Source organism: Salmo salar, chromosome 02, assembly GCF_965601325.2.
Source record: "Salmo salar chromosome 02, fSalSal1, whole genome shotgun sequence".
Taxonomy (NCBI): Eukaryota; Metazoa; Chordata; class Actinopteri; order Salmoniformes; family Salmonidae; genus Salmo; species Salmo salar.
The window spans coordinates 32,198,997-32,222,422 of record NC_138292.1 but is presented as its reverse complement, the minus strand read 5'-3'; the positions used below and the strand labels follow the sequence as shown (position 1 = coordinate 32,222,422).

General features: G+C 43.0%; 1 protein-coding gene across 2 annotated transcripts in view; it reads right to left on the bottom strand.

Moving 5' to 3' along the window:
• Window positions 1-18,037, bottom strand: part of LOC106579904 (growth factor receptor-bound protein 10) — a 91,923-nt gene extending 73,886 nt beyond the window's left edge. For both annotated transcript variants that reach the window (XM_014160263.3, XM_014160270.3), the window contains exon 1: window positions 17,869-18,037. The gene's annotated coding sequence lies outside the window, so the exon portion shown is untranslated. The remainder of the gene's footprint in view (window positions 1-17,868) is intronic.
• Between the last annotated feature and the right edge of the window lie 5,389 nt (window positions 18,038-23,426).

Genomic DNA, 23,426 nt, shown 5'->3' with positions numbered 1-23,426 from the left:
ATGTGCTATATTGGAACTAGAGGTCGACCGATTAATCGGAATGGCCGATTAATTAGGGCCAATTTCAAGTTTTCATAACAATCGGTAATCTGCATTTCTGGACACCGATTATGGCCGATTACATTGCACTCCACGAGGAGACTGCGTGGCAAGCTGACTACCTGTTACATGAGTGCAGCACGGAGCCAAGGTAAGTTGCTAGCTAGTGTAACAGTGTAGGTTCCGTCCCTCTCTTCGCCCCAACCTGGGCTCGAACCAGGTCACCGATTGAACCGCTATTAGCGCGCACCACCGCTAACTAACTAGCCATTTCACATCGGTTACACTCACCCCCCTTTTGACCTCCTCCTTTTCCGCAGCAACCAATGATCCGGGTCAACAGCATCAATGTAACAGTGTAGGTTCCGTCCCTCTCTTCGCCCCAACCTGGGCTCGAACCAGGGACCCTTGCGCACATCAACAACTGACACCCACGAAGCATCATTACCCATCGCACCACAAAAGCCGCGGCCCTTGCAACGCAAGGGGAAACCCTACTTCAAGTCTCAGAGCGAGTGACGTTACTGATTGAAACGCTATTAGCGCGCACCACCGCTAACTAACTAGCCATTTCGGTTACACTAGCATTAAACTTATCTTATAAAAAACAATCAATCTTAACATAATCTAGTTAACTACACATGGTTTTGATATTACTAGTTTATCTAGCTTGTCCTGCGTTGCATATAATCGATGCGGTGCCTGTTAATTTATCATCGAATCTCAGCCTACTTCGCCAAACGGGTGATGCATTCGCAAAAAAAGCACTGTCCTTGCACCAATGTGTACCTAACCATAAACATCAATGCCTTTCTTAGAATCAATACACAAGTATATATTTTTAAACATGCATATTTAGTTAATATTACCTGCTAACATGAATTTCTTTAAACTAGGGAAATTGTGTCACTTCTCTTGCGTTCTGTGCAAGCAGAGTCAGGGTATATGCAGCAGTTTGGGCTGCCTGGCTCGTTGCGAACTGTGTGAAGACCATTTATTCCTAACAAAGACCGTAATTAATTAGCCAGAATTGTACATAATTATGACATAACATTGAAGGTTGTGCAATGTAACAGCAATATTTAGACTTAGGGATGCCACCCATTAGATAAAATACGGAACGGTTCCATATTTCACTGAAAGAATAAACGTTCTGTTTTCGAAATTATAGTTTCCGGATTTGACCATATTAATGACCTAAGGCTCGTATTTCTGTGTGTTATTATATTATAATTAAGTCTATGATTTGATATTTGATAGAGCAGTCTGACTGAGCGGTGTTAGGCAGCAGCAAGCTCGTAAGCATCCATTCAAACAGCACTTTCCTGCATTTGCCAGCAGCTCTTCGCTGTGCTTCAAGCATTGTGCTGTTTATGACTTCAAGCCTATCAACTCCCGAGATTAGGCTGACAATACTATAGTGCCTATAAGAACATCCAATAGTCAAAGGTATATGAAATACAAATGGTATAGAGAGAAATAGTCCTAGAATTCCTATAATAACTACAACCTAAAACTTCTTACCTAGGAATATTGAAGACTCATGTTAAAAGGAACCACCAGCTTTCATATGTTCTCATGTTCTGAGCAAGGAACTTAAACGTTAGCTTTTTTACATGGCAAATATTGCACTTTTACTTTCTTCTCCAACACTTTGTTTTTGCATTATTTAAACCAAATTGAACATGTTTCATTATTTATTTGAGACTAAATTGATTTTATTGATGTATTATATTAACTTAAAATAAAAGTGTACATTCAGTATTGTTGTAATTGTCATTATTACAAATTATTATATATATTTTTTAATATACACTGCTCAAAAAAATAAAGGGAACACTTAAACAACACATCCTAGATCTGAATGAAAGAAATAATCTTATTAAATACTTTTTTCTTTACATAGTTGAATGTGCTGACAACAAAATCACACAAAAATAATCAATGGAAATCCAATTTATCAACCCATGGAGGTCTGGATTTGGAGTCACACTCAAAATTAAAGTGGAAAACTACACTACAGGCTGATCCAACTTTGATGTAATGTCCTTAAAACAAGTCAAAATGAGGCTCAGTAGTGTGTGTGGCCTCCACGTGCCTGTATGACCTCCCTACAACGCCTGGGCATGCTCCTGATGAGGTGGCGGATGGTCTCCTGAGGGATCTCCTCCCAGACCTGGACTAAAGCATCCGCCAACTCCTGGACAGTCTGTGGTGCAACGTGGCGTTGGTGGATGGAGCGAGACATGATGTCCCAGATGTGCTCAATTGGATTCAGGTCTGGGGAACGGGCAGGCCAGTCCATAGCATCAATGCCTTCCTCTTGCAGGAACTGCTGACACACTCCAGCAACATGAGGTCTAGCATTGTCTTGCATTAGGAGGAACCCAGGGCCAACCGCACCAGCATATGGTCTCACAAGGGGTCTGAGGATCTCATCTCGGTACCTAATGGCAGTCAGGCTACCTCTGGCGAGCACATGGAGGGCTGTGCGGTCCCACAAAGAAATGCCACCCCACACCATGACTGACCCACCGCCAAACCGGTCATGCTGGAGGATGTTGCAGGCAGCAGAACGTTCTCCACGGCGTCTCCAGACTCTGTCACGTCTGTCATGTGCTCAGTGTGAACCTGCTTTCATCTGTGAAGAGCACAGGGCACCAGTGGCGAATTTGCCAATCTTGGTGTTCTCTGTCAAATGCCAAACGTCCTGCACGGTGTTGGGCTGTAAGCACAACCCCCACCTGTGGACGTCGGGCCCTCATACCACCCTCATGGAGTCTGTTTCTGACCGTTTGAGCAGACACATGCACATTTGTGGCCTGCTGGAGGTCATTTTGCAGGGCTCTGGCAGTGCTCCTCCTTGCACAAAGGCGGAGGTAGCGGTCCTGCTGCTGGGTTGTTGCCCTCCTACGGCCTCCTCCACGTCTCCTGATGTACTGGCCTGTCTCCTGGTAGCGCCTCCATGCTCTGGACACTACGCTGACAGACACAGCAAACCTTCTTGCCACAGCTCGCATTGATGTGCCATCCTGGATGAGCTGCACTACCTGAGCCACTTGTGTGGGTTGTAGACTCTGTCTCATGCTACCACTAGTGTGAAAGCACCGCCAGCATTCAAAAGTGACCAAAACATCAGCCAGGAAGCATAGGAACTGAGAAGTGGTCTGTGGTTACCACCTGCAGAACCACTGCTTTATTAGGGGTGTCTTGCTTATTGCCTATAATTTCCACCTGTTTGTCTATTCCATTTGCACAACAGCATGTGAAATTTATTGTCAATCAGTGTTGCTTCCTAAGTGGACAGTTTGATTTCACAGAAGTGTGATTGACTTGGAGTTACATTGTGTTGTTTAAGTGTTCCCTTTATTTTTTTGAGCAGTATATATATATATATATAAATTGGCCGATTTAATCGGTTTTGGCTTTTTTGGTCCTCCAATAATCGGTATCGGTGTTGAAAAATCATAATCGGTCGACCTCTAATTGGAACTATGCAGTAGTCCTACTGTGGCAGGCTCTGGGATGGCTTGCTTGCTTTGCTTGGTCATTACGGTACAGTAACAAGTTCATGTGTGCTGATTCTTTAAGTTCTAGATTTCAACCACAGATTGACAGTCATACGGTGGTGGGATGGCTTGGTTTGCTTGGTACAATACAGTAAGAACTTCATGTGTGCTTACACTGTGAGGGGAAAGCTTTAATATCCTGCAGTGATTAGCACCAGAACAGAGGCAAAGCCCAGGCTTGGGATCACCATGAGCGCTGGCTATTTAAAGTAAAGCCTAATTGAAACTGAACCAACATTTCCCTGAAGAGAAGAGATCTTCTCTTTTGTATGTCGCTGCTGGTTTTAAGGCCCATGCTGGGACCAGAGATGGGTGTTATGGAGACTTTAGCCGCCACACTAACTGCTTGGTCAGTCAGTGGCTGTGATTCCATGCATGATGGAATCTCTCTTGGTTAACAAGTTTCTTAATCGAGCACAGATTTACAAACGGTGTCGTCAACATCATTGCTTCCATTAACACGGACTGAATGAAGGAATGGAACACCAAATCATTTCATTAAGACCTACACTGGTATCAAATAGCCTATAGGCCTCAAACCTCAAGGTAAAAAATATGTACAAATGCCTCCATCAACTACAAACAACCTAATGACATGCATAACATAAGGCTAAACTTAGCATAGGGTAAACAGAACAGTTTAAAATAGATACTTGAGCAAATTTAATGTAAAATATATATATATGGTCCTAAACAAGTGCCTAAACTTCATGGAAGTAGAAAACTGCTAATACATTCTCTTGAATGGGCCTACATTCCATTAAATACAGTGTGAGTGGGAAATATTAAACTTTTAACCTCATCTTTCTGGGCTAAGTAATTGAAGTAAAGCAGAAATCTATAAACTTCTTATGGCTCAGGCTGCCAAATATTTCCTTTTAAATGGAGTTGGTGGGTTGGGTTCTCTGGGACCTGCCTGTGTTCCCTCCTCTCCTCACACTGCCCAACTGCATAGCATTCACAGGGCTATACATTCCCCTCCCTTCCAAATTGGGGCACACTTCAAAATAGTAGGGCTATTTATAGTTCTGGCCGTCCAGAATCATAACAGCAACCTGTGTAGCAGACTCGTACACAAGTCAGTCTAGTCATTACTACCCAATACGTTTACAGCACTATGCATACTGCCTGAGATCTGTGAGGTAGGCCTGTGGACGTTGGGGAAAACTTTGAAATGGGCATATAGGCCTAGATGTGTAAACTTGAAATACAAACAATACAAACACCTCCCAGGTGTCTCTTACAGTCTGAGCCTTTGGACAAAAATAGTATAATATAACTAAGATCAAACTGAAGATCAATTGAAGTTGAATTGCTTTCATGTCTTCTTTTTTTAAATAAACATTTATATGAAATAGCCTAAATCTGTCCTTCTGTCTTGAAAAACAGCTCAAACACAACCACCGATAGGGCTTGGTTCTCAAATGCAAAGAATAATGGTGACTTCAAGGTCCATCAAAGGCTAAAGGATTAATACTACTACGCATTGAAAGCCACATGCTGGGTGGCAATCGTGTGACAATCTGAGTGTGACAATCTGAGTGTGACAATCTTCTAGTGGCATTGTTTCTCCAAAGAAAACAAAAAGCTTTACTGTATGTTGAACAAACAGTAAACTATGCGACCCTGCATTCTGGGCCACCTTAAAGCCACAATCTGTGTTTCAGCCCATTGATTGAACAGCAGGAAATATCCCAGATTGTGCCTTAAAGAGCATACGTAGGCCAGCTTCCACCTGAGCAGGTGAGGCCCGGTCTTGCAGGCCGTTACGTTGCCTGCCCGCCTTACTGTCTGCCTACCAACCTACTACACTGCCTGCCTGCTACACTGCCAGCCTGCCACACTGCCTGCCTGCCACACTGCCTGCCTGCTTGCAGATCATCCCCTCCATACCACACCACATGATCGCTGGATGAAGCTCACTGCAGTCCTCTGGAATGCTGGGAGCAAATTCTTTCCACATAGGCTATTGGATAAAAAAAGAGCAATGCCCTGAATGGTATGCACTGATTTGTAGGCCAAAGAGTGGTGATGAAAGAAGGCCCTCAGGCAGTGTGCGGGCCGGGGCATTGGAATGTGCAGCTCTGGCCTGTTCAGCTGTGGAGCTGAGCTGCTTGGGCTATGAGGGAAACAGGAGCTGGAGCTGGGCTGGAGGAGAGCTGGGGCTGGGGAGCTGAGCTGCCTGGGAGGGGAGCTGGGCTGAAGCTATAGGGAAGCTGGGGCTTGAGGGGTTGGGCTGGGGCTGGGGCTGGGACTAGGCTGGAGATGCTGGGGCTGGGGAGCTAGGACTGCGGCCGGAGCCCCTCAGGGGTGTGTACTTAGTCCCCTCCTGTACTCCCTGTTCACCCAAGACTGCGTGGCCAAACATGACTCCAACACCATCATTAAGTTTGCTGACGACACAACAGTGGTAGGCCTGATCACCGACAACGATGAAACAGCCTATAGGGAGGAGGTCAGAGACCTGGCAGTGTGGTGCCAGGACAACAACCTCTCCCTTAATGTGAGAAAGACAAAGGAGCTGATCGTGGACTACAGGAAAAGGCGGGCCGAACAGGCCCCCACTAACATCAACAGGGCTGTAGTGGAGCGGGTCGAGAGTTTCAAGTTCCTTCGTGTCTACATCACCAACAAACTATCATGATCCAAACACACCAAGACAGTCATGAAAAGGGCATGACAACACCTTTTCCCTCTCAGGAGACCAAAAAAACTTGGCATGGGTCCCCAGATCCTCAAAAAGTTCTACAGCTGCACCATCAAGAGCATCCTGACCGGTTGCATCACCGCCTCGTATGGCAACTGCTTGGCATCTGACCGCAAGGCGCTACAGAGGGTAGTGCGTATGGCCCAATACACCACTGGGTCCAAGCTTCCTGCCATCCAGGACCTATATACCAGGCGGTGTCAGAGGAAAACTCCAACAAATTGTCAGAGACTCCAGTCACCAAGTCATAGACTGTTTTCTCTGCTACCGCACGGCAAGCGGTACCGGAGCATCAAGTCTAGGACCAAAAGGCTCCTAAACAGCTTCCACCCCCAAGCCATAAAAGACTGCTGAATAATTAATCAAATGGCCACCGGACTATTTACATGCCCCCCCATAATTTGTTTTGTACACTGCTACTACTCACTGTTATTTATATATGCATAGTCACTTCACCCCTACCTCCATGTACAAATTACCTCGACTAACCTGTACCCCCGCACATTGACTCAGTACCGGTATCCCCTGTATATAGCCTTGTTATTGTTATTTTATTGTGTTACATTTTATAATATTTTACTTTAGTTTATTTGGTAAATATTTTCTTAACTCTTTCTTAAACTGCACTGTTGGTTAAGAACTTGTAAGTAAGCATTTCACGGTAAGGTCTACACATAACTTTTGATTTGATTCTATTTGAAGGACAAATGGAAAACAGGTTTTTAGACATTTTTGCAAATTTATTACAAATAAAAAACAGAAATACCTTATTTACATAAGTATAAGACATAAGAGACTCGAAATTGAGCTCAGGTGCATCCTGTTTCCCTTGATCATCCTTGAGATGTTTCTTCAACTTGGAGTCCACCTGTGGTAGATTCAATTTATTGGACATGGAAAGGCACACACCGGTCTATATTAAGTCCCACAGTTGACAGCGCATGTCAGAGCAAAATCCAAGCCATGGGGTCAAAGGGACTGTCCGTAGAGCTCCGAGACAGGATTGTGTCGAGGCACAGATCTGGGGAAGGACACCAAAAAATGTTGGCAGCATTCAAGGTCCCCGAGAACACAGTGGCCTTCATAATTTTGGAACCACCAAGCTGGCCGCCCGGCCAAACTAAGCAATCGGGGGAGATGGGCCTTGGCCAGGGAGGTGACCAAGAACCCGATGGTCACTTTTCGTGGCTGTTTATTTACCACCACAGACAGATGTATAAGGAAATAAGCAAACAGGAAACCACTCACCCAGAGGCGGCGCTCTTAGTGGCCGGAGACTTTAATGCAGGGAAACTTAAATCAGTTCTACCAAATTTCTATCAACATGTTAAATGTGCAACCAGAGGGAAAAAAATTTGAGATCACCTGTACTCCACACACAGAGACGCGTACAAAGCTCTCCCTCGCCCTCCATTTGGTAAATCCAACCACAACTCTATCCTCCTGATTCCTGCTTACAAGCAAAAATGAAAGCAGGAAGCACCAGTGACTCAGTCTATAAAAAAATGGTCAGATGAAGCAGATGCTAAACTACAGGACTGTTTTGCTATCACAGACTGGAACATTATCTGGGATTCTTCCGATGACATTGAGGAATACACCACATCAGTCACTGGCTTTATCAATAAGTGCATTGAGGACGTCGTCCCCACAGTGACTGTACGTACATACCCCAACCAGAAGCCATGGATTACAGGCAACATTCGCACTGAGCTAAAGGGTAGAGCTGCTGCTTTCAAGGTGCGGGACTCTAACCCGGGAAGCTTACAAGAAATCCCGCTATGCCCTGCGACGAACCATCAAACAGGCAAAGCGTCAATACAGGGCTAAGATTGAATCATACTACACCGGCTCCAACGCTCGTCGGATGTGGCAGGGCTTGCAAACTATTACAGACTACAAAGGGAAGCACAGCCGCGAGCTGCCCAGTGACACGAGCCTACCAGACGAGCTAAATCACTTCTATGATCGCTTCGAGGCAAGCAACACTGAGGCATGCATGAGAGCATCAGCTGTTCCGGACGACTGTGTGATCACGCTTGCCGTAGCCGACGTGAGAAAGACCTTTAAACAGGTCAACATTCACAAAGCTGCGGGGCCAGATGGATTACCAGGACGTGTGCTCCGGGCATGTGCTGACCAACTGGCAGGTGTCTTCACTGACATTTTCAACATGTCCCTGATTGAGTCTGTAATACCAACATGCTTCAAGCAGACCACCATAGTCCCTGTGCCCAAGAACACAAAGGCAACCTGCCTAAATGACTACAGACCCGTAGCACTCACGTCCGTAGCCATGAAGTGCTTTGAAAGGCTGGTAATGGCTCACATCAACACCATTATCCCAGAAACCCTAGACCCACTCCAATTTGCATACCATCCAAACAGATCCACAGATGATGCAATCTTTATTGCACTCCACACTGCCCTTTCACACCTGGACAAAAAGAACACCTATGTGAGAATGCTATTCATTGACTACAGCTCAGCGTTCAACACCATAGTACCCTCAAAGCTCATCACTAAGCTAAGGAACCTGGGACTAAACACCTCCCTCTGCAACTGGAACCTGGACTTCCTGACGGGCCGCCCCCAGGTGGTGAGGGTAGGTAGCTACACATCTGCCACACTGATCCTCAACACTGGAGCTCCCCAGGGGTGCGTGCTCAGTCCCCTCCTGTTCTCCCTGTTCACCCACGACTGCATGGCCAGGCACGACTCCAACACCATCATTAAGTTTGCTGACGACACAACAGTGGTAGGCCTGATCAACGACAACGACGAGACAGCCTTTTGGGAGGAGGTCAGAGACCTGGCCGGGTGGTGCCAGAATAACAACCTATCCCTCAACGTAACCAAGACTAAGGAGATGATTGTGGACTACAGGAAAAGGAGCACCGAGCACGTCCCCATTCTCATCGACGGGGCTGTAGTGGAGCAGGTTGAGAGCTTCAAATTCCTTGGTGTCCACATCAACAACAAATTAGAATGGTCCAAACACACCAAGACAGTCGTGAAGAGGGCACGACAAAGCCTATTCCCCCTCAGGAAACTAAAAAGATTTGGCATGGGTCCTGAGATCCTCAAAAGGTTCTACAGCTGCAACATCGAGAGCATCCTGACCGGTTGCATCACTGTCTGGTACGGCAATTGCTCGGCCTCCGACCGCAAGGCACTTCAGAGGGTAGTGCGTACGGCCCAGTACATCACTGGGGCAAAGCTGCCTGCCATCCAGGACCTCTACACCAGGTGGTGTCAGAGGAAGGCCCTGAAAATTGTCAAAGACCCCAGCCACCCCAGTCATAGACTGTTCTCTCTACTACCGCATGGCAAGCGGTACCGGAGTGCCAAGTCTAGGACAAAAAGGCTTCTCAACAGTTTTTACCCCCAAGCCATAAGACTCCTGAGCAGGTAACCAAATGGTTACCCGGACTATTTGCATTGTGTGCCCCCCCCCTCCCGCTACTCTCTGTTTATCTTATATGCATAGTCACTTTAACTATACATTCATGTACATACTACCTCAATTGGCCCGACCAACCAGTGGTCCCGCACATTGGCTAACCGGGCTATCTGCATTGTGTCCCACCACCCGCCAACCCCTTTTTACGCTACTGCTACTCTCTGCTCATCATATATGCATAGTCACTTTAACCATACCCACATGTACATACTACCTCAATAAGCCTGACTAACCGGTGTCTGTATATAGCCTTGCTACTCTTATTTTCAAATGTCTTTTTACTGTTGTTTATTTCTTTACTTACCTACACCCACCCACACACACACACACACACACACACACACACTTACGTTCCTTTTTTTTTTCGCACTATTGGTTAGAGCCTGTAAGTAAGCATTTCACTGTAAGGTCTACAGCTGTTGTATTCGGGGCACGTGACAAATAAACTTTGATTTGATGTGAAAGAGCTCCAGAGTTCCTCTGTGGAGAAGGGAGTAGCTTCCAGATGGTAGACAGAAGCCACTCCTCAGTAAAAGGCACATGACAGCCTGCTTGGAGTTTTCCAAAAGGCACCTAAATGACTCAGACCATGAGAAACAAGATTCTCTGGTCTGATGAAACCAAGATTGAACTCTTTGGCCTGAATGCTAAGCATCACGTCTGAAAGAAACCTGGCACCATCGCTACGGTGAAGTATGGTGGTGGCAGCATCATGCTGTGGGGATGTTTTTCAGTGGCAGGGACTGGGAGACTAGTCAGGATCGAAGGAAAGATGAATGGAGCAAAGTACAGAGAGATCCTTCATGAAAACCTGCTCCAGAGCGCTCAGGACCACAGACTGGGGCATAGGTTCACCTTCCAACAGGACAACAACCCCAAGGACAAGTCTCAATGCCCTTGAGTGGCCCAGCCCGAGCCCGGACTTGAACCCGATCAGACATCTCTGGAGAGACCTGAAAATAGCTGTGCAACGACACTACCCATCCAACCTGACAAAGCATGAGAGGATCTGCATAGAAGAATGGGAGAAATTCCCCAAATTTAGGTGTGCCAAGCTTTTAGCGTCATACCCAAGAAGACCAGAGGCTGTAATCGCTGCCAAAGGTGCTTCAACAAAGTACTGAGTAAAGGGTCTGAATACTTATATAAAATGTGATATTTCCGTTTTTTATTAAAAGTCAAGGGATCTGAATACTGAATACTTTCCGAATGCACTGTAATAATAATAATTTCAACGGTTATGACGGTTATTTTATTTTGGTGAAGGTCTTCATCCATAATCGTCAGTTACACAATGATATGGTAATTGTGCCAGCCCTATTAAGGACCACATTATGACCCATCCAAACGCCAACAAGAGCTCACACAGTTTTAAAAAATGTCCCGCCTCCAAGCAGTGACGGTTGCAAGAGCAGCGTGTGAAACTCAACTGAACATACCTCCTCCCTCCCAAGACCCCATTGTTTCATTCTCACACCTAAATGACATATGTAACATCCAACTGACACTCACATGCACAGACTCAGGATTGAGGAGACTGCTGCAATTGTAGGAAGCGCCGGACAGCATTACAAGATGCTGTTCTTTAGGGTTCATGGGCATCTGTCTTATCACTAACCTACATCATCATGTCCACATTGATCAGGGCAAATGACCAGAGGTATAGGCTCAAACAACTGAAGAAGAAATGTAGCCTTGTATTTTCCAGCAGTATTTCAAGCTGTACATGGAACACCATTTAAAAATCTGAAGTCAACCAAGAACAGAGCAGTCCAATGTTGCTGAAAGACGCACCGTCATGCAAAATTCATCATTTAAGGAAGATTTTGGTTTGGGACTGCCTGCCTCTCTACAGTAAGGTGACAGTGTAGCCTGTTTTTAAGATAGAAGCACTCAAAGGATATGTCAAATGAACTAAGAAAACAGTTTGCAGAGAGACGTGTCTTTAAGGGATGACAACTACTGGAATGCCAGCATTTCTGCAACGTTTCATTTGTTGTGCATGGTAGGCTAGATAAGAAAATCCAGCCAGATTCCACAACTTGATAAGATAAGGGTCCTGAGAGGAGTAAATCATCACTTTAAATCTGTAAAATCGCACAATACACAGAAATCCAATAGCAATTACACAGTAATCCTGTAGCCTTCCCTGTAGCTCAGTTGGTAGAGCATGGTGTTTGCAACGCCAGGGTTGTGGGTTCGATTCCCACGGGGGGCCAGCACAGAAAAAAAAAAATGTATGAAATTGTATGAAATGTATGCATTCACTACTGTAAGTCGCTCTGGATAAGAGCGTCTGCTAAAATGACAAAAAAAAAAAATGTAATCCATAGACAATACAAGCAATTGAGCATAGTTGAAGAATGTAGTAGTTTGCAGTAATTAGACATTCAATAAGCAAATGAATGCATATGAAAAGACTGAAGAGCATAAATAAGTACCTACTTCTCCAATAAGGTTCTTCTGACTGTCTGTACTACAGTACAGGCTTTAATTTACTGGACTGAGTTCCACATGAACACTGGCATCTCTGTCATGACTGACTATTTTATCAGTGGATGGTTCAGATTGTGGTCACACCTCAGTAGATGTGCTTGTTTCACATATTGATTCTTCATTAAATGGCAGCTTCATTATTTCGGGGCAGCAGCGTAAAGAAGGTTATAAGAGAGCCCGATGTCATCGCGGAGGGCTGAATAGCAGAAGTCTCTGAGAAAGGCTTTGGGAGACATGGACAATCGCTAATTGGATGAGGATTTCATTGGGCCGGCTGGGAGAAATGACCTTGTGCAATGTGCATAATGAATGGCTTGGACAGGAGGGAGATGTTATGTTTGTGCACAAGCCTGCTGCCAGGGTGGGCTATGGCTAGGCTACTTTAGTTTTTATTCAACTAAGAACTCAAGCTTTCATCTATGGGCCGTGTTATTCAAAAAGTTTAAGTAAGATCAAGAAGTGTAAATAGAATAAATGATTATTTAGGCTACTGTACAATGGATCAGACTGATCATCTGGACATATGAGAGTTTCTAACTAACATTGAATAGCCTACATTGAGTTATGTAATAAACATGGTATAAACAATAGGGAATTTAGGCTTCATGAGGCTAGAAGAGAAAAGGAAGAATAGGCTTGCTGTATCTATGGTCTTTGTAATTTTCAACACAAACCCCCCTAGACAAACTTCACTTTACCAGAAACCCCCTATCCCTATGATAGTAGGGCCTTATAAAATCTGGTGTATTTTGTACCCGATTGCATTTAGCTTTTCCCCCAAATTCAAATTTGTCCGTTTTGTTTTTCCAGGTAAACGGTTTTTCAAACAACAACAAAAAAGTTTTCACTCTCAAAATCACAACAAAATAGGATGTTCTAAGTCCACAACAACACTAAACCCTTTACACTCATGGGAATTGGCCTACATGGATATGGCTAAATTGAAATGTTTGTTCCAGAAGAAATATGAAAAGCATATGCATAACCATGGGAGCAATTGAAAGTGAACAGTTTGCAGATTATGTGTAGAATTGCAGCAAACCATTGAGATCATGTATAGCTTGTTACTGTACAGCCCCTGCATTCAAATGTAGGTGTTCATCAGTGCCCAAATCTGCCATTTTCAACCTGTATACGGGTACGAGTGTAAAGGGCTACATCACATCAGGAGACCACTTTGGAGGTCTGGGAAAAGTCTAATAAATGTTGAATATTGGGTGTAGTTACCCTTTAATTCAAGTGCACACCAGCCAGAGACCATTGTTTGGTTAGCTGTGTTTCTGTAGCGCTCATGTGATTTTGGATTGATGCAAATAATCATGATATCATTCTGCCAGGTAGGCGTAGGCTTTGTAGTTAACATTTAATTGATAAGGTTTTTTGGAAAGCCTTTCCATCTACCAGCAGACTATCATTAGCATTATTGCTAACAGCTACACAAAGTGTAGACTAGACAAATGGACGTATCGCACACACACACAGACAGGGGCATTCCTGTGCCATTTCAGAAAGTTGCAGGAAAGTACAAATCACTAACCAGGTTTCCTTCCAACCTTTTTATGCGAGTAGAGTACATGTCGGATAAACAGACCTGATGGAAAAAGCACATTTGTTGGTAAACTTTCCAAATGTTGACAAAACAAAATACACTAGACAATGTGGGATCTTTTTGTGTCGGTAAAATATATTATGCGAGAAATGGTGGTGGAAACGTCTTTATTGATATAATAACCATCATATCGAAGAAAACTTGGAGTCACGTGATGATATGTTGTGTGGTCCTCCCACTATGACTTGGGAAACATGCAGTTTATTAGGCTTATGAGCCTCATGCTTGGTTGCCGTTTGACAAATAAAAAATGATATTTTGCCCTAAATTTCATTATACAGGTAACCTAACTACCCACACTGTATCTGCGAGCTATTAGCTTGAGCGCACATGCCAAGACCAGTCTGGGCACATAACACAATTATTTTGTGACAAAACCATCACTAGAGTTGAAAATGCGATGGAAACCAATTTAACTTGTATTTTTTTATCCGGTACATGGGAATCTAACTGCAAAATAAATATTTATGTGCACTACGTCATCACGCACAGCCTTTTATCCGCAACAAGTCAATTTGATGGAAACCCATCTCTGGTGGGAAAATGCACATGTTGTTTTTATTTTTGAATATTTGCATGAAAATCTGTCCCAATTGGATGGAAACCTTGCTACGTATGCATTTTGTTCATGTCTTATGATTAACTTGAGCAAATTAATGCATTTTCCAATAAGTTAAATACATTTTGTTGATTTCCTACGAAGTTCCACAAAAAATGTATATTGTTGAATTCCGTTTTAATGTCTGGATTCTGTGATTCCATTTGCATTGTCCGCAACCCATATTTTATAGGCCCTACGTTATAAATCATTTAAATAGATTTCTTCAAGTGCTCATCACTTATAGGTTTGGTGAAATATGTACTGATAATATGAGAAACGATGTACAGATAAATCTAAATGTCCCATTAAACGCTGAGAAGAAAATACTAATGATGTCCAGGCACAGCGATAAAATTCAAGAGCACAAAATGCCTCTATTGTTCTGAAGTTTCACCGGGGAAGAATGTCACTCAAAACCCCTTTGTTTTCATGAATACATCTCGCCAAGCCCACTAACCCTGGTTTGTTTTAGATTTTACAGCAGATTCCAGCTCGTAGAGGCTGAGTGACATTTTCTGGAACATCGCCATCATTCTGCACCACTCTCTCTGTTCTTCCTGCACACAAACAAACTAGCAGGGGTGTTCAGTTACCTGCTTTAGAAAATACAGCATTCCTGCTTCTCAGGTTTCAGACAGATTTGGACCAGCTCCAGACATTGAGAAATTGAATCCACCGTGCTGTGGTTGGTTGGTTAGACAATCATTGCATCATTCTGCCTTCTGGGTAATCATGGGTGGATGATGGCAAGTATTTATAGGACCAGTAAGCTAAAATATATTAAGTTGCCCTTCTGTAACTCAATTACAGACTACTTTAGTAAGCAGAATGTAATTACTTAGCTATAACTGAGGTAGCTAGATAAAATAATGATTACATTTAAATGAAAGGTAAGTGACACAGACAAACTAAGGCTTCTCTAGCTGCCTGCAAAGCTTTTTCATCTTGTCCTGATGCCAAGTAATCTAATAAAGGCATTACAACTTTTTTCATCCACAAGCCTTGGGGTTCTTCGTAAGTATGTTATTGCTTTGTACAACCATTGACACCTATCTACACAAGAGAAGTAGGCCTAGCCTATAACGTCCAGTTTCTTTCATGATTCAGCTACCTGTTTCCAAACAGCGTTTACCGCCACACCCACAGACCAAAATTCTGTTTCAAATGAGTTACTGTAATTTATTAGACAGAATACAGGAGGTGTGTCAACATCAGATGTGCTCATAACTGATGAGAGAAATAACTTGGGCAATAATAGGACATAACCTAGTAATTGGTGTCATAGAGACTTAGGCCAAAACTCTAACTCTGCATCCCAGACTTCAGGAAAAAGCGCCATGACCAGCCATCAATAAGGGGGTATTGGCACTGAATAGAGTGTTATATGACTGCAAACTGGCACAAGGCCTAATGGAATGCTAGGGCCTGGGTGAGAGAGCTCACCACTATGACAGAGAACATAATAATAATATAAAATGTATGTGGAAGTACAATTTATATGTCTGCAAGGCCTCTTCAGATTGAAAGTTTGGACAGCTCTCAACAAGGGAATTTGTCATTTGGTTGAACTTGGCCTATCCCTTTCACTTTCCATCCCCCAATAATAAACGAAACCAACAAGCTAATCGGCCTGCCTACATTCACTGAATGAACGGCTTGTATGATGAATGGAATAGATTGGTAGAACAAATGAAATGCCAATAGGATATGATCCAACAAAGTAATTTGTTAGTCAGACTCTTCCAGAGAAAAGAATTGAACCACCATGGCCAGACAGGTTGCTTATGTAAAATATGTGAGATCAGCAGCTCTGAGCTAGCTGTCTGTCTTCGGCCTCCTAAACTCATGCCCCATCATGTCAGTCACTCACAGAACACGGACTTGAAATGGCTAGATTGTAGCAGAGGGTGTGAATTTAAAACTAGTTGGTAACACTTTATATTAGTAACAATTTCTATTAAGTTGCTGTTATACCAGTGTAGTGTCACTGTAATTACACAAGTAGTAAGAATTTTGTATTAACATGTTACATAGTAGGCCTACCCTTAGTAATGACATTATAAAGGTATAGTAAAAATGTAGTTTAGTGGAAGGGGATAGGGACTGTTCCCAAAACGTACTATGCCTTTATGATTAATCTATATATTATTATGGTTCTAACCAACTACATTTCTTAGATGAGCTGTACAGTAGTGCACTGCTGGGTAATTCTGCTGAATCAGCACTAAATCAAACAAATCTGTTGTTTTTGGATTACTAATATGATCACATATCACATCTACAGCATAACATTCTTTTTATTTTATAACATCCTTGCCAAAATCCATCCTTGATGTCCCATCCAGTTAGATTTGAAATACTTAGCCTCTGAATAAGCCTACTATAAGTATACTGTATAGAAAGGGGTTGTGGAAGCCAACCACCATCCAAGGTTCAGTACACGAGTAGCTAGCTGCCTGGAAAAACGCCTTTCATCCCACCCCAAAAGCAAATGAAGCCATGGGATAACCGGACCGGTGAAAATGGTAGGGCGGATAGGCTACTGAGGGTAGGACAGGCAGGGAAATCACCAGGGGCTGCGCCTGGTTGGTAGTTGGATAGTAAGCAGCTATGCAATATCTGTAAACAAGCCAGCACAGTAAACAGTCAGAAAGCCGAGACGACACGCAAAATCTTGTTTATATATTGAGGCCTATCAGACGGGTATACTACAAAACAGGATCAATGAGCCAGCTAACTTAATTGGCTAAATATTCTGAAATATATATATATATATTTTAAGATACGCTTGAAATGGGCATGGTCTAATTGACTCAGCAACCAAAAACACATTTCTTAATGAACCAGAAAACCAATAGTTAGTTTCGTTTTTATCAAAGTTAGCTGGATAACTTATTACTACCCCTCTGGATTGGTACTATTAACTACCCAACTATAGTAGTTTAGTAAGCTTTAGTTGCCCCAATACAGAGGATCATGCTTCTCCCAACCTCGTCCCTACACGAACGCAGTTTATCTGCCTGCATGCAGTCCCGATAGCGCTGGGTGGACATGTGGCTATATTAAGCTCAGGTTATTTAGTAACTGTCACATTTGCGATTAACAATGTTAACCTATGTTTTAGACAACAAATTACACTAATTTGCATAACAAGTTCTAACAGCTATCCACATCCAACCCCTCCTCACACTTTCGTGAAAGACAGAGCCTCACGCTACTAGCCACGCTGCGCTGTCCTCCAGTCTCACCGACAGCAGTTTACATCCAGAGGCTAGCTACACTAAACTTTGCTTGCTGTGCTCTAGAAAGTCAAGAAAGATGCATACAATTACACCATATTTCAAATAACACAAGACTCCCTTGATCTTGGAATAATACACTCACCTTATTGACAGGTCTCTGTAGAAAATCAAACAAGAGCAATCAGACAGCCTTGCACTTGGGATGGGAAGACTGTAGCTAGCGCAACAGCTTTGCTTTTGTTGCTCAAAGACGCTCCAGTGGTCAACATTCCCGATGAGGACAAGCAGCTAGCAGTTTATTTCTCAGCTGACTCCTCAACACACACGAAACAACTCCTCCCTCCCCTCTCGGCTGACTCCGCCCACATGGCCTCATGTCTCTGGGTTCTAGAGGAGCATTCAGTAGACCTATCAGCTAAAACAGAGGGAGAGAGAGAGATTGTCCTGGGGCGCTGTTCACAAACACAAACAAATCATGAGAAAACAAAAAGATAATTACTTGACACATTGGAAAGAATTAACAAAAAAACAGTAAACTAGAATGCTATTTGGCCCTAAATCAAATCAAATGTTATTAGTCACATGCTCCGAATACAACAGGTGTTTCACCTTACAGTGAAATGCTTACTTACGAGCCCATAACCAACAGTGCAGCTTCAAAAAATGTTTTACAGATAAACAGAGTACACAGTGGCAGAATACCTGACCACTGTGACTGACCCAAACGTAAGGAAAGCTTTGACTATGTACAGACTCAGTGAGCATAGCCTTGCTATTGAGAAAGGCCGCCATAGAGAGGCCTGGCTCTCAAGAGAATACAGGCTATGTGCACACTGCCCACAAAATGAGGTGGAAACTGAGCTGCACTTCCTAACCTCATGACCATATTAGAGACACATATTTCCCTCAGATTACACAGATCCACAAAGAATTTCAAAACAAACCTGATTTTGATAAACTCCCATATCTACTGCGGAAATACCACAGTGTGCCATCACAGCAGCAAGATTTGTGACCTGTTGCCACAAGAAAAGGGCAACCAGTAAAGAACAAACACCATTGTAAATACAACCCATATTTATGTTTATTTATTTTCCCTTATGTACTTTAACCATTTGCACATCGTTACAACAGTATATAGTATACAACAGTATACAGTATATATATATATATATATATATATATATATATATATATATATATATATATATATATATATTTGTAATGTCTTTATTCTTTTGGAACTTCTTTTGGAACTGAGTGTAATGTTTACTGTTCATTTTTATTGTTTATTTCACTTTTGTATATTATCTACTTCACTTGCTTTGGCAATGTTAACATATGTTTCCCACGCCAATAAAGCCCCTCGAATTGAATTAAGAGAGAGAGAGAGAGACCTGCTGCTACCAGAAAAGGCCAACCAGTGAGGAACAAACACATACTACCCATATTTATTTTCCCTTTTTTACTTTAACTTTTTCATTTTGTCACAGCACTATATAGACATGTGACATTTGAATTGTCTTTATTCTTTTGGAACTTCTGTGAGTGTAATGTTTATTTTTTATTGTTTATTTCACTTTTGTGTATTATCTATTTCACTTGCTTTGGCAATATAGACATATGTTTCCCACGCCAATAAAGCCCCTTGAATTGAGAGAGAGAGATTTTTTATTTGAGTTATTAAGATCCCCATTAGCCGACACCAATGGCGACAGCTAGTCTTAATGGGATACGACACATAACGAAAAATAGTTTATAGATCAAATACTTTCCAATTGACATACATTTCAAAACATTAACATGTAGTGCGTGTGTGTGCAGGGGGGAGGGGGAGAGAGACATGCCAAGAAGTCCTGTCTGCAGACATAGCACTGCAAAAATAGACACTTCCATACACAGCAAACTTTTCCCAAAAGCAGTAGATACAGCCCCATGCTCGTTCCCATGTAAATCAGGCCCCGGGGTCTCAGGTCTCAGCCTGGAGTAAGCATGTGGGTGCTAAGAAGTGGAGTGGGGACCCTGGAAAGTTCACAGTATTGCTCAGGTTTTATTTCAGTTCTAGCCCTTTGACCTAACCTTATTTCGGTCCATTGTGTCACTATTTTATAGCTTTTCAAACTGTAAATCTATATGATACTTACATAGTGGTCCTGTATGGCTCAGTTGGTAGAGTGTGGCGCTTGCACCACTAGGGTTGTGGGTTTGATTCCCTGGACCACACATATGTAAAAATGTATGCACACATAACTTTAGCCTCTTTGGATAAAAGCGCCTGCTAAATGGCATATATTATTATTACATCAAGCTACTGTAAATGAGTGAGTCGGAAGTAAGCGTACACCATAGAATTACATATGGAACTGTAGGATTTTGGGGTACACTACAAAATGTACAGCTGTTGTTTTTCAATTTCATAATCTCCTATTGGCCCTGTTGCATAAAAGTCAAATCAAGAGTTCAATGCTCTGGAGTTACCTTTCCCTACTCCTATGCAGTGTTTTGGTATTTTCCCCTCCAAGCACTGTGTTGCAATAGGCCTACGGGGGTTACATGTCCCACACTAACCTTTGTGGAGAGTATAATTTCCTTCATATAATTGTGCAAATGTGTGCTATTAATATGCCACAGTATGTGATTTATCAATCTGATTATTCTAGTAAGACACCTAAAATATGATTTACTCCATGAACTCAACCATGGGAAATAATTCAGAGTCTGTAGTGCAAAAGGTTGTAAGTCTGGAACTTTCCCCAGTTGAGCCTGCCTAATGACGGGATGGGGAAGACAGAGGACCCGTCCCGGACCTGCAGTATCTGGGTGAAAAGAACAACAGTGGGTCCATACTGTGTGACCCTGCCAAACACGCCACAATGCAAAAAGGGCATTGTACACAGATACAACATCACGTCACACCTTGGATCAGATTTCCTCCCTGTAACATTATTCATGCATTAGGCCCATGTGAACATAACCTCTGTCACAGGCTTTCACTTTGGCCAATCCTGGGAGCCGAGGCTGATGTGAACATGGTTGCATTTGCTCTTCCCAAGTTTTTCATTACAAGGATGTTCAGGCATTTTGCTGCAACTTTGATACCTGATGAAAACTGTGTACATGATAAATAAAATGTGATATTGCAGGAATCTTATTTGCAAAAGTAACACATGGAAATGGTGTTAAGACAAAGTATTGATAGCCATCATCCTCCTCAACCATGAATGCTGTGAGTTCACCACTACCTTCTTCTATGCTGTGTCATGAGCTGCCAGTAAGTCTTGATTTAGAAAGAGATTTGTTTTTCTGCATTAAAGGTTGTGGCGGCCGTTGGCTTGGAACCAACCAAGCACTCTGTCTTGCTGCAGTTAGTTTCGTAAGACAGAGAATGGCCACAAATGAGCAGGAATTCTGACCGACAGAGGGCCTGTGGGTCAGCAGGAATTTACAGACCTACAGTGTGGAGAGGATTATACTCTTTGGTAGCGTCCCAAATTACACCCTATTCCCTTTACAGAGCACTAATTTTAACCAGGGCCCATAGGGTAGTAGAGGGAATAGGGTGCCATTTGGGAAACATACTTTCTCTATCTGTAGATGGTGAAATCTGGATCGCATGGCAGACAACAGACACAGAAACCCAATCCCAGAAACCCAATACCCAGATCACCTACTTTTTGTGGGCCTGCCCGGCCTTTGAGAGACAGATCAGGCAAAGCATAGCAGGGAGCCTGTGAAGCTGAAGCGAGGGGACATTGTGGTCCCATTGCCGATCTCAGTTCTCTCACTAACCCCTTCGCCTTGGCCCTAACTGTGTAGATCTGTAAGATGGAATCAATATAGTGTAATAAACCACCACAACCCTGATTATACCTATCCAGACTGTTCAGACCTGCAAACGTTGAAAGGTTAGGGCCCAGGTGGCCATGTATAGGATTTTTGGGGAAACCTAAACGTAGGGTCAGGGAATACAGTTTAGGTAAAGTTACATGACAGTTATGACCACATGATGAGTCATGGTTCAGAGTAGCTTGGAATAGTTGGGAGAGCTCTGATGTGGCAATCCTCTCAAAACAACATGTAAGCCTGGTGGCATCATAAGAAAGAGGTCTGTTTGGCATCCAGATTTCATAAGGCCAACAATAACCACAGCCAACAACCAAATGAGAAACACATCTACTTTATGTTAGATTAGCTGCACCATGACTCAAGAGCTTGCTACACTACCAAACGATCAATACATATAGTTGAAGTCGGAAGTTTACATACACTTAGGATGGGGTCATTAAAACTCGTTTTACAACCACTCCACAAATTTCTTGTTAATAAACTATAGTTTTGGCAAGTCGGTTAGGATATCTACTTTGTGCATGACACAAGTCATTTTTCCAACAATTGTTTACAGACTGATTATTTCCAGTGGGTCAAAATTTTACATACACTAAGTTGACTGTGCCTTTAAACAGCTTGAAAAATTCCAGAAAATGATGGCATGGCTTTAGAAGCTTCTGATAGCCTAATATACATAATTTGATTCAATTGGAGGTGTACCTGTGGATGTATTTCAAGGCTTACCTTCAAACTCAGTGCGTCTTTGCTTGACATCATGGGAAAATCAAAAGAAATCAGCCAAGACCTCAGAAAAAAATTGTAGACCTCCACAAGTCTGGTTCATCCTTGGGAGCAATTTCCAAACGCCTGAAGGTACCACGTTCATCTGTACAAACAATAGTATGCAAGTATAAACACCATGGGACCACGCAGCCATCATACCCCTCAGGAAGGAGACGCGTTCTGTCTCCTAGAGATGAATGTACTTTGGTGCGAAAAGTGCAAATGAATCCCAGAACAACAGCAAAGGGCCTTGTGAAGATGCTGGAGGAAACAGGTACAGAAGTATCTATATCCACAGTAAAACGAGTCCTATATCGAGATAACCTGAAAGGCCGCTCAGCAAGGAAGAAGCCACTGCTCCAAAACCGCCATTAAAAAGCCAGACTACTGTTTGCAACTGCACATGGGGACAAAGATTGTACTTTTTGGAGAAATGTTCCCTAGTCTGATGAAACAAAAATTGAACTGTTTGGCCATAATGACCATCGTTATGTTTGGAGGAAAAAGGGGGAGGCTTGCAAGCCGAAGAGCACCATCCCAACCATGAAGCACGGGGGTGGCAGCATCATGTTGTGGGGGTGCTTTGCTGCAGGAGGGACTGAGGCACTTCACAAAATAGATGGCTTCATGAGGATGGAAAATTATGTGGATATATTGAAGCAACATCTCAAGACATCAGTTAGGAAGTTAAAGCTTGGTCGCAAATGGGTTTTCCAAATGGACAATGACCCCAAGCATACTTACAAAGTTGTGGCAAAATGGCTTAAGGATAACAAAGTCAAGGTATTGGAGTGGCCATCACAAAGCCCTGACCTCATTCCTATAGAAAATTTGTGGGCAGAACTGAAAAAGCGTGTGCGAGCAAGGCCTACAAACCTGACTCAGTTACACCAGCTCTGTCAGGAGGAATGGGCCAAAATTCACCCAACTTCTTGTGGGAAGCTTGTGGAAGGCTACCTGAAATGTTTGACCAAAGTTAAACAATTTAAAGGCAATTGCTACCAAATACTAATTGAGTGTATGTAAACTTCCTACCCACTGGGAATGAGATGAAAGAAATAAAAGCTGAAATAAATCATTCTCTCTACT